At 44.3% G+C, this 16,442-nt stretch overlaps 1 protein-coding gene across 1 annotated transcript in view; it reads right to left on the bottom strand.

Moving 5' to 3' along the window:
• Nucleotides 1–16,442, bottom strand: part of TNFAIP8L1 (TNF alpha induced protein 8 like 1) — a 635,767-nt gene that overhangs the window by 450,804 nt on the left and 168,521 nt on the right. The window lies entirely within an intron of this gene.

The raw sequence follows: 16,442 nt of genomic DNA, 5'->3' as shown, positions 1-16,442 counted from the left end.
AATGACAGTAGATATACCGGAATACATCGCAAATGTAACTAGGGGCAACAGTCATCGCGTTACTTATTCAGCCAATATTTACAAAGATACAATAACAATATTTATACAACTATATATATATATATATATATATATATATGTATATAACTATATATATATATATATATATATATATATATATATATATATATATATATATATATATATATATATATATATATATATATATACACACACTTTATTTTTGGGGTAGCCACTCACCAAGACCCACAACCTCCACACCAAGCAGGTCCAACAGGTCCTGCTCCCGGTCCAAAATGTCGGCCCAGCGGTGGGACAGCTGATGGTGGGTACGCCGGATACCGGAGCAGCGGAAGACTGCACGGCGCACCTTCGCCCACCGCCGGAGACGCTCTTCAATGCGCTGGTAGCCGGAGCCGGGCCTGCCGCCTGCTGCCAAAGTCAAGGGGAGGTGACGTTGGATAAAAAAGACCAGGGCGGCCACCTCCTCCTCCCCAAAAAGTTGGCGGGGCGTCACTCCTGCCGGGCGCATTCTGCCGCAAGGCAGCCGGGTTTTTTTAGGCACAGCCGCCTTGCCCTTTGAGCCGCCGATTCTGCTGGCACCCTTCACCATGGTTCTGGGTGGAGGGGAGAAGGAAAGTTGAAGACAAAAAGGTTAGGGGAAGAAAGAAGAAAGATAAAAGAAGGAAGTAATATAAAACAAGAGAAAAGTTGCAAAAAAAAGTGGTAAAAGTAAAAATAAAATGAGAAATATAAACCTAGGCACAGACAGAAATAGGTAAGAAGTAAAGAAAGTTAGAAAAACTGAGGGAAAAGACCAGGATGGAAGAGATAGGAGTGAGATGCTGAAGTAGGCCCAAAACCATAGCCAGAGTGTGAAATCGAAGATGGCTCTGCCCGTCGCGACTGCCGCGGTAAGTTCGCGCGATATTTGACGCGATCACGCACTTTGGCAGTGCGAACGAGAAGATGAGTTCCCGAACATGTCTAACACAACGCGAACACGTTACTTGTGACCCGGAACCGGAAATAAGGGAACGCAAGCGGGCGGGACAAACCTCATTGAGTAACTTAGCGCGCTAGCTATTGCGAGCATGCAGGCAGCGCCCCGAACACGCGCACCGCGCTCCCGAAGACGAAAAACGGCGCGCGAACGGGTCTAGCAAGCTACTACGCATGTCCGCGGAGCTACGCGTAGCTCGCGGAGTGCAAGTGCGTCTTCGCGTAGCTTCGCGGAGTGCGGCTACGCGAACTACGCCCAGGGTTAAGATAAATGTGGTTATTTTAAAAATCTGGCACGGATCCAGCCCTCCAGGACCGACTTTGGAGACCCCTGCTGTAGGGGATTACTTCTGCAAGTGACCGAAGACAATGAAAGATACCTCGATGCCGCCAGTGTCAAAGGGCTCATACCACTATGGACCCTCGAGGTTAGAGGTCACCTGGTTCTTCTTATATAGCTAATATGAATTGCAGGGGTCCCAAACATTGGTCCACAAGCATTTTCATGGTTAAGCATAGAGTACAAAAGGAATGATTTCCATTAACTGCTTAACCGCGGCAGCAATTCCGCGGCGGTTCAGCACAGTGGACGGGGCCGTGTCGCCCAACGGATGTCCACAGCACAACGAAGGTAGTGCGCGTGACGGCATCATCCCAAATGCAAAAATCGCAATTTTAAGGAATCTCTAAATTGAGATTCCTTAAATTGCGATTGCATTTAAGGAATCCCAAATTGAGATTCCTTAAATGCAATGCAACAAAGTAAAAAAAAATTGCGATTTCGCTAATAGGGGGAGCAGATTACCATGAAGTTGAACTTCATGGTAATTTGCAAAAACTTTGAAAAATGCACTTTTGTGCATTTTTCAAAGTTTCCTGTTGCGCACACACATGCCCTTAGGGCATGTGTGTGCGCAACATATGTGCACAGATTAATTTCAGGGGTGCAACAGGGTGTCCTTTGGACACCCCTGCACCCTTGAAATTGCATTCTCAATTTGCGATTCGCTAATTGCTAATCGCCAATTGAGAATGTCTTCCCATTCATTCCTAAGGGCCTCTAGGCCCATAGGAATGAATGGGGAGGTATTCCTTAATTGCGACTCGCAATTTGCGAGTCGCAATTAAGGAATATTAAGGAATATTAAGAAATCGCTATTTTTTTTTGCGATTTCTTCATGCATGCATTTTGCTATTCCTTATTAGCGAATCTTTATTTTTTGCTAATAAGGAATCGCAAAATGGATGCTTGATGCATCTAGGGGCATATGACCCCATCACTCCAACCTGATGGAACGCCCCTGGCTCCCCCTGCTGGCCCGCACCATCTCCAAAACTAGCGGCATAATTTACTAAGTCATCAGGACCAGCACCCCCACTTACCTGGATGACGGGCTCACCATCTCCGGGGGCTGGAGGGGAGCCCGCAGCCAGGAGACCCTCAGACTGGAGACTAAAAAGTACAAAAAAAGAAAGAAAAAACACAAAGCAACAGGACTCTATCCGTCAGGACCACCCGAACGAAGGCTGAAGACGCACCTTGTTAAAGAACACCACATCACGATGAAGTAACTGCACACCTCTGCTCCCATAGCTACTCCTAGACTTACTCCTAACAGTATCTTTGCCAGTGACCTTTTACACAGCTCTGCTGCCATTTGTTAGACTTCTGCTATACAAATATTACATACGTATGTACAAATATAGGCAATAATCATCAATTTCACCGTCTTGATCTATTTTTAAATTTGGACGAAAGCACAAAATAGATCCTTGGCGAATGATGCAGACTGAGGTCTTTCATGACTGTCGGGCCAGCGGTGGTGCGAATTAACAGGTAATGGGATTAAAAAAAGGGAGCGGGCTTCCTACCGAAGCATGACCAGCTTTAGATGTGCAAGTGCTTGTACTATAATCCTCAAGTTTTTATAGGAGTGTATGGATGGATCTTATACGGATACTAAAACCATTACAGCCTTTCTGGCATTCAAGAATGGGTGTACATTTATTTATTTAATAAATATGGAAATATATTTCTTTCAGCTTTATTTTTTTCCCCTTACAAAATGCTATATAAATTTGGGATGAACATAGATACAATGGGTATAAAAACAAATATGTATATATGCAGACTGAGACTTATTAATAAAAAATAATATGCTACTAAAAACACTTAAAAGATTGCACAGCAGATTAAGCAGTTGCTCCTGCTGTGGCTGAAAAATAAATAAGCCCTTTGATATATCTGGCTCGGTTTGTTTATGCGTTTTGATGCCACCAGGATGTCGAAGATTTAATATCGGCATGTGGAAATATTGTGGCAACGTACAGACTACATGAATATTGTGAAGATAAGTGTATGTTGGTAAGTATATGTTTAGTTTACCCAGCTGCTTTAAGTGGAATGAAAAAATTAGGGGGGTCTCTCAAAAGGGCGTGGCTAATGTAATTAAGGGCATAGTTTAAAAATACACAAGCGAAAAATCTGTGTTTGGTATAGTGTGTCGCTCGACTGGTATTTTGCTGTTTCTGTCATTCCATCCAGATATATGATACAACGAGTAACATTCCGCCTACAAGAAGCAGGGGCGGCTCCTCCACTGGGGCGGAGGAGCGTTGCCTCCCTGCTTTCTTACAGTGCGAGAAGCAGAAACATTAAATGGTAATAACTTCCTGTTATTACCATTTTATGTTTAGTTGCGGGCGGGCGTGCGGGGCTGCTCTGGGAGCAGGGGAGGAGTGGTGTGCCCACTCCTGAGGGCGCAGTGACTGTTTGCTCGGTCCTCTGTGGCCGCCCAAACCAGTCATGCGCACTCTGCCCTTTCTCCATGCAGGCTGCAATTCAGCCTACATTGAGAAAATGGCCTCTCCTTAGGTCCCTGACTGGGCGGCGGCCCCACCAATCACAACGCTGCCATTGCAGCGTTGTGATTGGCTTAGGGGAGGGGAAGGAGGCTGCCTGCTTTCTGTTCCTGCCGGAGGCAGGAGAGCGGGATCAGGAGCCGAGAAAACACGGGACCCGGCCGGAGGACAGGTTAGTTTTTGATTTATTTTTAAATTAACCCCCTGCGTGAACCCTCCCTGCGTGACCCCCCGTCCCCTCACCTGCCATTAATACCGGCCGCGATTGACAACAAGTCAGGGCTATAGGCTTTGCCAATGGTTATTATTTGTATGGGATAAATAAGCAAAACCTGTGGCCTAATTGCATAGAATATTGAAAATACAACAGTTCTAAAATGATGAGACTGTGAAAGAACTATAAGGGGTTTCTTTGAAGTTACCTCAAAGGCAGTGAAGGGTGGTACTGCTGCAGAGGTGAGATTTTATTTTTCACCCTGAGGGTAAAAATGGAGAGCCAGCACCCCGGCAGGACCCGGCCCACTTAAAGCCCTGACTTTACCTAACTCCACATCTATTTCCCTTAATGCTGCATGCATCTAGAAGGTACTAGGTAGGTAGTAATCCAATGCATGCCCTTATGATACTCTGATCATCAATATTTTTGCCACAATGCTTTGACTGGTCAACGTTTTTGCACCCGATATCTGACATACAGTTAAAGTGGGTAAAGTGCACTTTGTCCCTGCTGGCCACTTAACACCTCGCTGACGTGTCACGCGCACATGCGCGCGCCTGACGCGCCCTGGTCGGCGGAGCGGGACGCCTCCGGAGGAGCGCAAAGCATTGTGGGTCTCGGTGACTTCGAAGAAGCCTCTTGTGCTAATCAGAAATTCCTTCGCTTCGGGAGCGATGCGATTAAAATCCTGGGGCTCCAGCCCTAGGGGGCGACCAACATGCCGGTGCCAGGCGAGGCGGCTGCCTGCCTAATTACCCTGAAAATACAACAGATGGCGGAATGGCCGCCACCGGGGCCTGCGCGTGCAATTAGAAGCGGGCCTGACTGTCTCTCCCTGCCTGCGAGCTCCCTTCCCCAGAACAGCTCAATACCGGAGAAGAGGAGCAAGGGGGCCGGGCGGGCTGGCAGGACAGGGTGGTGAAGGGTGGCAGGCGCCCCCAGGGCTGCTGAGCTCACCTGCTTCGGAGGGCACTGTTAGTGCTGGGGAGGAAGGTTCCCGCTGGGATGGAAGAGAAAGAGAGAAGGAGAAAGAGAGAGAGAGAGATGGAGAAAGAGGGAGGGAGAAAGAGAGAGAGAAAAAGAGAGGGAGAAAGAGAGAGAGATGGGGAAAGAGAGAGAGAAAAAGAGAGGGAGAAAGAGAGAGAGAGAGATGGAGAAAGAGGGAGGGAGAAAGAGAGAGAGAAAGAGAGAGGGAGAAAGAGAGAGAGATGGAGAAAGAGAGAGGGAGAGAGAGAGAAAAAGAGAGGGAGAAAGAGAGAGAGAGAGATGGAGAAAGAGGGAGGGAGAAAGAGAGAGAGAAAAAGAGAGGGAGAAAGAGAGAGAGGGGAGAAAGAGAGAGAAAAGAGAGGGAGAAAGAGAGAGAGAAAAAGAGAGAGAGAGAAAAAGAGAGGGAGAAAGAGAGAGAGGGGAGAAAGAGAGAGAGAAAAGAGAGGGAGAAAGAGAGAGAGAAAAAGAGAGAGAGAGAAAAAGAGAGGGAGAAAGAGAGAGAGGGGGAGAAAGAGGGAGAAAGAGAGAGAGGGGGAGAAAGAGAGAGAGAGAGAAAAAGAGAGGGAGAAAGAGAGAGAGGGGGAGAAAGAGGGAGAGAGGGAGAGAAAAAGAGAGGGAGAAAGAGAGAGAGAAAAAGAGAGGGAGAAAGAGAGAGAGATGGGGAAAGAGAGAGGGAGAGAGAGAGAAAAAGAGAGGGAGAAAGAGAGAGAGAGAGATGGAGAAAGAGGGAGGGAGAAAGAGAGAGAGAAAAAGAGAGGGAGAAAGAGAGAGAGATGGGGAAAGAGAGAGGGAGAGAGAGAGAAAAAGAGAGGGAGAAAGAGAGAGAGAGAGATGGAGAAAGAGGGAGGGAGAAAGAAAGAGAGAAAAAGAGAGGGAGAAAGAGAGAGAGATGGAGAAAGAGAGAGGGAGAGAGAGAGAAAAAGAGAGGGAGAAAGAGAGAGAGAGAGATGGAGAAAGAGGGAGGGAGAAAGAGAGAGAGAAAAAGAGAGGGAGAAAGAGAGAGAGATGGAGAAAGAGAGAGGGAGAGAGAGAAAAAGAGAGGGAGGGAGAGAGAGAAAAAGAGAGGGAGAAAGAGAGAGAGGGGAGAAAGAGAGAGAGAAAAGAGAGGGAGAAAGAGAGAAAAAGAGAGAGAGAGAAAAAGAGAGGGAGAAAGAGAGAGAGGGGGAGAAAGAGGGAGAAAGAGAGAGAGGGGGAGAAAGAGAGAGAGAGAAAAGAGAGGGAGAAAGAGAGAGAGGGGGAGAAAGAGGGAGAGAGGGAGAGAAAAAGAGAGGGAGAAAGAGAGAGAGGGGGAGAAAGAGGGAGAGAGAGGGAGAAAGAGAGAGAGAGAGAAAAAGAGAGGGAGAAAGAGAGAGAGAAAAAGAGAGGGAGAAAGAGAGAGAGGGGGAGAAAGAGAGAGAGAGAGAAAAAGAGAGGGAGAAAGAGAGAGAGGGGGAGAAAGAGAGAGCGAGAAAAAGAGAGGGAGAAAGAGAGAGAGGGGGAGAAAGAGGGAGAGAGAGAGAGAAAAAGAGAGGGAGAAAGAGAGAGAGGGGGAGAAAGAGGGAGAGAGAGGGAGAAAGAGAGAGAGAGAGAAAAAGAGCGGGAGAAGGAGAGAGAGATGGAGAAAGAGGGAGAGAGAGGGAGAAAGAGAGAGGGAGAGAGAAAACGAGAGGGAGAAAGAGAGAGAGACGGAGAAAGGGAGAGAGAGGGAGAAAGAGAGAGAGAGGGAGAAAAAGAGAAAGTGATAGAGAGAAGAATAGAGAGAAACAAAGAAAAAGAGAGGGTGAAAAAGAGAAAGTGAGAATGAGAGAAAGAAGGAGAGAGGGGAGAAAAAGAGAAAGTGAGAGAGAGGAAGAAAGAGAGAGAGGAAGAAAGAGAGAGAGATGCCTCAAAGTGGAGAAAGTTTACTTTTTACAGCTTTTTCTGAAACAATTATACAATTTTAGCCACTAGGACAGTGAAGAGCAGTACATTTGCCCCGGGAGGGCGGAATAAGAATATGTGCAGTTATACAGAGGGTACCACGGGCAGTGCTTGTGCCAGCCTGCAAAGAAAGCGCTCATGCTGGCCCGTGCCAGGGTAATGCTGGTTTGTGACAGAAGTTTGCACCCACAGACCCTATGTTGCCCCCGAAGACTCTTAAAGGCTAGCAGTCTCCAGCTGGGCGTCCCTAAGCGTGCAGTGGTCCACATATCTTTGTCCAGGAACAACTGGGGTCCTCTTACCCACAGTGCTTTGCAAGAGGGTGGACAAGAAATAGGGGTTTCCAAGAGCTGCCTTAAATTGAAGCCCACATTGTAGGATGGACCTGGCTATTGTATTGTATTTGCATTTATATAGCGCTTACTACCACTGATGAGGCGTCAAAGAGCTTTTTCGGCGAGTAGCACGCTACTCCGGAACCCATAGGAGTAGTGTTGAGTTAGCATAGTGAAGTCTGGAACCCAAAGGCGGTTGGTTCTTTTCAACTTGCGCCTTACCCGCCCTCTCATCCGGCATTAGCAGGTAGGTGCCCGAAGTGCCCAAACATGGCTCATTTTGGCTCCAGTTCCTCTACAAGAGTGGTTCCGGATGCCCAGGCGCTGCCCGGCATTGCTGAGGGCGATCACTGGCCAAGCGCCAGCCGAGGTCCCATCCTTCCCTCTTGTGTGCCCTGGCCACAGTGCCAAGAGAAGCCGCCAGCTGGTAAATGTGTGATCAGAGCCACTGGCAGCATCAGATGAAGATGCTATTAGCTAACAGGTGCCACGGGCGAGGGCTCTGGTGGCATCAAAGATGCCATCTGCTGCAGATGAGGATGCAGTAGGGCATTGCCAATGAGCTTGCCATGCTCTGCGTTCTGCAGAATAGCTTCCCATACTCCTCAGGACTTTCATTCGCAATGGCATTTAGTAAACACAGGGCCACTGGAATTATACGGCAGGGGAGCGCCACATTATGTGAAACGGTTAACTAAATTATGCGGCAAGAAAAGGAAAACTATGCGGCATAGTGCAGCACATTTTTTAACCCGTTTGCTGCTTCGAACGATCCGCGCCGGTGCGGAACGTTCTATCAAGCGGGCGGGGCCGCGTCGGCCAACGGACGTGCGCAGTACTACCAAGGTAGTGCCTCCGACGGCCGTTGGACAACAGAAGCAGTAAACGGGTTAATAGTATTACTTCCTTATTTTGCCATTTTTAAACACGGTAATACTGTCAGGGCGAAGATTTCACCTCATTTGTACCAGTTTAGCAACCAAATACAGACATAAGCAACTGAAAGATGACCAGTTAACGTTTGCGATGGGCCTTCAAAATGCGCCTGGGCACATATCGCCACATTTTTTGTAACTTTTGATCCGTTTGAGCTAGAAACAATATAATTTCTTTGTTAAAATCTGAAGATTATGCAGCAGAAGATCATGTGTCAAATGCTGGACTGTTCCCATGAGGCACAGGGTCAGACTGATTTGCATATAGCCATGTCTGAACTGGGGTGGCAGAGTGAGCTAAAGAACGGTGATGGATTAAACCCAGATCTGTTGACTGGGTGTGAGTGTTTGATTGGTTCAGATGCTCCGTCCATCACCACCCCCTTTTGTACCGATGTGTCAAATGCGGCAAATCTTTAATTATGAAAAAAAATCCACAGCCACAGAATCGCATAATTCCAGTGGCCCTGAGTATACATAGCACAGTACAGATATTATTTGCAGGTCACACTTTTGAGGTCTGTCCTAACAGACACAAAAGGAACAGATATGACATGGATAACTGGCACTTTGCATCCAACAGGAGTTGGGAAGCAAACTGCAAAATAGCAGCTAAAATCTCAACACTCCATAAATATCTCTGACAAAAACTTGTATTTAATTCATAGGCCCTCCCAAATCCACTTCCTACATATTTTAGGACTAATATAATTCACTATTCTTTTTTTTAGTTCACAAAAATAAAACGTTATTAAAACATAAATAAAACAAATAACAATTAATAATGACATTGTACAATATCATGAAATAGCCATAGGTTAAATACAGGGAATTCCTTAGAAAGTTGTATAATAACATTCTGAAACTTATGCCGCAAAAATTGGAAGAAAAAGTAAAAAAGAAAGGAAGGGGAATAAGGGATACATTGCTATTCTGACTGCAATCCAGTGGTATCGTGGGATTTATAGAAAACTATGATTGTGGTAGAGAATTTTTGAGTCTGAAGGCCTTATTTGATGCTGTCTACATGGTTCACCAGGGCAACAAAGGGCCTGTCTTCACTCAGCGGGTAGAGGATTGCCTGCCAGATTACAGGAAATATACATGGGTGGCAAATGGGTGTTGAAAATCTGGTCAATTGTTGAGGAGAAAATTCCAGGTGCATTTATGAACTGGTTATTGGTACCTAAACACTCACACAACCTCACTTGAAGCCAAAAATGGCTTTATTTTAGCAGTCTCCCGCCTAAAAGGGCCTCTGCTTCAATACAAGTCAATCAGAAAAATGCATTTCCCGAGTGTTATTGTCAAAATCTTCCACTTTCCTGTTTTAAATTGTTGCAATGTGCGCACACACCTCACTAACAGACACAGGTCCATGTCACCTGCACAGGACTCTCTCCCCCATATATTTGTAACATGGTCGCTTCCATTGTATCGTTATTGCAGTGCCTGGGATGAGACCAAGTGGGGAGGAGGGGGGTGGCTGGAGGTACTTCTTGTCCAGAAGTATACCGGGCTGTGCCTGAAAGGGGGGGCCCAGGCCAGGGCTTGTGTGTGCAGAGCTGGCTCAAGGCCTGTCTGGGGGGGGGGGCTGCAGTTGCCGCCGCGCTGGCTGCAGCTGCCAGGCGGCTCAGGTTTAACATTTGTGACACTCGTCGTGCATTGTAAGGGGGCACCTGTTGTGTCCAGTGTCCCTGACAATACATCTTTTTCATTAGCGCTCTGCCCGCACGCGAGCGCAGCTGACGGGGTGGGGGGCCTCCCGGTGCTGGGGGCCCCCAGCAGCACCTGACTCCGAGGCCTCGAGCCTGGCAGGGGCGCCCTTGGCACACACAATGCCCCCTCTGTCCACAGGGCCACCCCCAGCTGCCCACCTCAGCAACTGACACGACAGGCGAGGTGGCATGGCGGGGGGCGCTGGCAGTCGCGTGGACACATCGAGGTGGCCGAGGGCAGTGACGTCATTTACTTAGCGCAATGGGTGCAATTATTTAGCACCTGGTGGTTTTGTATGTAACAAATGCAGCACAGCATTACGTCTTAAAGGCGGGAAGAAACACAGTCAATGTGAGGGTCAGACTGAATAAAGAGAAAAGACGGACAATGATAGGCCCCGGTCATCTTGGGAGGGCACCACTGTAAACACGAGCTAAGGGCAAACCCTTTTGAATAAGGTGGAAACAGCACTGCAAACAGGAGGACATATTTACTCTTTACAGTGAGGAGGAAACACCGCTGTAAACAAGAGTTAAGTACAGACTCTTTACTGTGAAGAGGAAATGCCACTGTAAACAAGAGTAAAGTACATACTCTTTACTGTGAAGAGGAAATGCCACTGTAAACAAGAGTAAAGTACATACTCTTTACATAGGAGGAAACTCAGCTGTATACAGGAGTTACATACAAACTCTTTACAGTGAGGAGAAAACACCACTGTAAACACGAGCTAAGGGCAAACCCTTTAGAATAAGGTGGAAACAGCACTGCAAACAGGAGGACATATTTACTCTTTACAGTGAGGAGGAAACACCGCTGTAAACAAGAGTTAAGTACAGACTCTTTACTGTGAAGAGGAAATGCCACTGTAAACAAGAGTAAAGTACATACTCTTTACTGTGAAGAGGAAATGCCACTGTAAACAAGAGTAAAGTACATACTCTTTACATAGGAGGAAACACAGCTGTATACAGGAGTTACATACAAACTCTTTACAGTGAGGAGAAAACACCACTGTAAACACGAGCTAAGGGCAAACCCTTTAGAATAAGGTGGAAACAGCACTGCAAACAGGAGGACATATTTACTCTTTACAGTGAGGAGGAAACACCGCTGTAAACAAGAGTTAAGTACAGACTCTTTACTGTGAAGAGGAAATGCCACTGTAAACAAGAGTAAAGTACATACTCTTTACTGTGAAGAGGAAATGCCACTGTAAACAAGAGTAAAGTACATACTCTTTACATAGGAGGAAACACAGCTGTATACAAGAGTTACATACAAACTCTTTACAGTGAGGAGAAAACACCACTGTAAACACGAGCTAAGGGCAAACCCTTTAGAATGAGGTGGAAACAGCACTGCAAACAGAAGGGACATAATTACTCTTTACAGTGGGGAGGAAACACTGCGGTAAACAAGGGTTAAGTACAGACTCTTTACAGTATAGAGGTATACACAGCTGTAAACATAAGTTAAATACAGACTCTTTACATAGAAGGAAACACCTCTGTAAACAAGGGCTAAGTACAGACTCTTTACAGATAGAGAAAACACCGCTGTAAACAAGAGTTAAGTACAGACTCCTTACTGAGAGGTGGAAACACCGCTGTAAACAAGAGTTAAGTACAGACTCTTTACAGTATAGAGGTATACACAGCTGTAAACCTAAGTTAAATACAGACTCTTTACATATAAGGAAACACCTCTGTAAACAAGGGCTAAGTACAGACTCTTTACAAATAGAGAAAACACCTCTGTAAACAAGGGCTAAGTACATACTCTTTACAGATAGAGAAAACACCGCTGTAAACAAGAGTTAAGTACAGACTCCTTACTGAGAGGTGGAAACACCGCTGTAAACAAGAGTTAAGTACAGACTCTTTACAGTATAGAGGTATACACAGCTGTAAACCTAAGTTAAATACAGACTCTTTACATAGAAGGAAACACCTCTGTAAACATGGGCTAAGTACAGACTCTTTACAGATAGAGAAAACACCTCTGTAAACAAGGGATAAGTACAGACTCTTTACAGATAGACAAAACACCGCTGTAAACAAGAGTTAAGTACAGACTCCTTACTGAGAGGTGGAAACACCGCTGTAAACAAGAGTTAAGTACAGACTCTTTACAGTATAGAGGTATACACAGCTGTAAACCTGAGGTATACACAGCTGTAAACCTAAGTTAAATACAGACTCTTTACATAGAAGGAAACACCTCTGTAAACAAGGGCTAAGTACAGACTCTTTACAGATAGAGAAAACACAGCTGTAAACAAGGGATAAGTACAGACTCTTTACAGATAGAGAAAACACAGCTGGAAACAAGAGTTAAGTACAGACTCTTTACTGAGAGGTGGAAACACCGCTGTAAACGAGTTAAGTACAGACTCTTTATGGGGAGATGGAAACACCGCTTTAAACAACTTAAGGACAGACTCTTTATAGGGAGATGGAAACACCGCTTTAAACAAGAGTTACCGCTGTAAACAAGAGTTAAGTACATATTCTTTACTGAGAGGTGGAAACACCGCTTTAAACAAGAGTTAAGGACGGACTCTTTATAGGGAGATGGAAACACCGCGTTAAACAAGAGTTAAGTACAGACTCTTTATAGGGAGATGGAAACACCGCTTTAAACAAGAGTTAAGTACAGACTCTTTATAGGGAGATGGAAACACCGCTTTAAACAAGAGTTAAGTACAGACTCTTTATAGGGAGATGGTAACACCGCTTTAAACAAGAGTTACCGCTGTAAACAAGAATTAAGTACAGACTCTTTATTGAGAGGTGGAAACACCGCTGTAAACAAGAGTTAAGTACAGACTCTTTATGGGGAGATGGAAACACCGCTTTAAACTAGAGTTAAGTACAGACTCTTTATAGGGAGATGGAAACACCGCTTTAAACAAGAGTTAAGTACAGACTCTTTATAGGGAGATGGAAACACCGCTTTAAACAAGAGTTACCGCTGTAAACAAGAATTAAGTACAGACTCTTTATTGAGAGGTGGAAACACCGCTGTAAACAAGAGTTAAGTACAGACTCTTTATGGGGAGATGGAAACACCACTTTAAACAATAGTTAAGTACAGACTCTTTATAGGGAGATGGAAACACCGCTTTAAACAAGAGTTACCACTGTAAACAAAAGTTAAGTACAGATTCTTTACTGAGAGCTGGAAACACCGCTGTAAACAAGAGTTAAGTACAGGCTCTTTATGGGGAGATGGAAACACCGCTTTAAACAATAGTTAAGTACAGACTCTTTATAGGGAGATGGAAACACCGCTTTAAACAAGAGTTAAGTACAGACTCTTTATAGGGAGATGGAAACACTGCTTTAAACAAGAGTTACTGCTGTAAACAAGAGTTAAGTACAGACTCTTTACTGAGAGGTGGAAACACCGCTGTAAACAAGAGTTAAGTACAGACTCTTTATAGGGAGATGGAAACACCGCTTTAAACAAGAGTCAAGTACAGACTCTTTATAGGGAGATGGAAACACCGCTTTAAACAAGAGTCAAGTACAGACTCTTTATAGGGAGATGGAAACACTGCTCTAAACAAGAGTTACCGCTGTAAACAAGAATTAAGTATAGACTCTTTATTGAGAGGTGGAAACACCGCTGTAAACAAGAGTTAAGTACAGACTCTTTATGGGGAGATGGAAACACCGCTTTAAACAATAGTTAAGTACAGACTCTTTATAGGGAGATGGAAACACCGCTTTAAACAAGAGTTAAGTACAGACTCTTTATAGGGAGATGGAAACACCGCTTTAAACAAGAGTTACTGCTGTAAACAAGAGCTAAGTACAGACTCTTTACTGAGAGGTGGAAACACCGCTGTAAACAAGAGTTAAGTACAGACTCTTTAAGGGGAGATGGAAACACCGCTTTAAACATTAGTTAGGTACAGACTCTTTATAGGGAGATGGAAACATCGCTTTAAACAAGAGTTAAGTACAGACTCTTTATAGGGAGATGAAAACACTGCTTTAAACAAGAGTTACCGCTGTAAACAAGAGTTAAGTACAGACTTTTTACAGTGAGGAGGAAACACCGCTATAATCAAGAGTTAAATACTAACTCTTTACAGTGAGGAGGAAACACCGCTGTACACAAGAGTAAAGTACAGATTTTTTACAGTGAGGAGGAAATGCCACTGTAAACAAGAGTTGAGTACAGACTTTTTACAGTGAGGAGGAAACACCGCTATAATCAAGAGTTAAATACAAACTCTTTACAGTGAGGAGAAAACACCACTGTAAACCAGAGTAAAGTACAGACCCTTTACAGTGAGGAGGAAACACCGCTGTAAACAAGAGTTAAGTACAGACTCTTTACTGAGAGGTGGAAACACAGCTGTAAACAAGAGTTAAGTACAGACTCTTTATAGGGAGATGGAAACACCGCGTTAAACAAGAGTTAAGTACAGACTCTTTATAGGGAGATGGAAACACCGCTTTAAACAAAAGTTAAGTACAGACTCTTTATAGGGAGATGGAAACACCGCTTTAAACAAGAGTTAAGTACAGACTCTTTATAGGGAGATGGAAACACCGCTTTAAACAAGAGTTACCGCTGTAAACAAGAATTAAGTACAGACTCTTTATTGAGAGGTGGAAACACCGCTGTAAACAAGAGTTAAGTACAGACTCTTTATGGGGAGATGGAAACACCGCTTTAAACTAGAGTTAAGTACAGACTCTTTATAGGGAGATGGAAACACCGCTTTAAACAAGAGTTAAGTACAGACTCTTTATAGGGAGATGGAAACACCGCTTTAAACAAGAGTTACCGCTGTAAACAAGAATTAAGTACAGACTCTTTATTGAGAGGTGGAAACACCGCTGTAAACAAGAGTTAAGTACAGACTCTTTATGGGGAGATGGAAACACCACTTTAAACAATAGTTAAGTACAGACTCTTTATAGGGAGATGGAAACACCGCTTTAAACAAGAGTTACCACTGTAAACAAGAGTTAAGTACAGATTCTTTACTGAGAGCTGGAAACACCGCTGTAAACAAGAGTTAAGTACAGACTCTTTATGGGGAGATGGAAACACCACTTTAAACAATAGTTAAGTACAGACTCTTTATAGGGAGATGGAAACACCGCTTTAAACAAGAGTTACCACTGTAAACAAGAGTTAAGTACAGATTCTTTACTGAGAGCTGGAAACACCGCTGTAAACAAGAGTTAAGTACAGGCTCTTTATGGGGAGATGGAAACACCGCTTTAAACAATAGTTAAGTACAGACTCTTTATAGGGAGATGGAAACACCGCTTTAAACAAGAGTTAAGTACAGACTCTTTATAGGGAGATGGAAACACCGCTTTAAACAAGAGTTACTGCTGTAAACAAGAGTTAAGTACAGACTCTTTACTGAGAGGTGGAAACACCGCTGTAAACAAGAGTTAAGTACAGACTCTTTATAGGGAGATGGAAACACCGCTTTAAACAAGAGTCAAGTACAGACTCTTTATAGGGAGATGGAAACACTGCTCTAAACAAGAGTTACCGCTGTAAACAAGAATTAAGTATAGACTCTTTATTGAGAGGTGGAAACACCGCTGTAAACAAGAGTTAAGTACAGACTCTTTATGGGGAGATGGAAACACCGCTTTAAACAATAGTTAAGTACAGACTCTTTATAGGGAGATGGAAACACCGCTTTAAACAAGAGTTAAGTACAGACTCTTTATAGGGAGATGGAAACACCGCTTTAAACAAGAGTTACTGCTGTAAACAAGAGCTAAGTACAGACTCTTTACTGAGAGGTGGAAACACCGCTGTAAACAAGAGTTAAGTACAGACTCTTTAAGGGGAGATGGAAACACCGCTTTAAACATTAGTTAGGTACAGACTCTTTATAGGGAGATGGAAACATCGCTTTAAACAAGAGTTAAGTACAGACTCTTTATAGGGAGATGGAAACACTGCTTTAAACAAGAGTTACCGCTGTAAACAAGAGTTAAGTACAGACTTTTTACAGTGAGGAGGAAACACCGCTATAATCAAGAGTTAAATACTAACTCTTTACAGTGAGGAGGAAACACCACTGTACACAAGAGTAAAGTACAGATTTTTTACAGTGAGGAGGAAATGCCACTGTAAACAAGAGTTGAGTACAGACTTTTTACAGTGAGGTGGAAACACCGCTATAATCAAGAGTTAAATACAAACTCTTTACAGTGAGGAGAAAACACCACTGTAAACCAGAGTAAAGTACAGACCCTTTACAGTGAGGAGGAAACAGCGCTGTAAACAAGAGTTAAGTACAGACTCTTTACTGAGAGGTGGAAACACAGCTGTAAACAAGAGTTAAGTACAGACTCTTTATAGAGAGATGGAAACATCGCTGTACACAAGAGTAAAGTACAGACTCTTTACATAGGAGAAAACACAGCTGCAAACAAGAGTTCGGCACAGGCTCTTTACAGAGAGGAGGAA

Source organism: Lissotriton helveticus, chromosome 12 (genome assembly GCF_964261635.1).
Source record: "Lissotriton helveticus chromosome 12, aLisHel1.1, whole genome shotgun sequence".
Taxonomy (NCBI): domain Eukaryota; kingdom Metazoa; phylum Chordata; class Amphibia; order Caudata; family Salamandridae; genus Lissotriton; species Lissotriton helveticus.
Note: the sequence above shows the minus strand (reverse complement) of the source record. Positions and strands in the feature narration are given on the sequence as shown.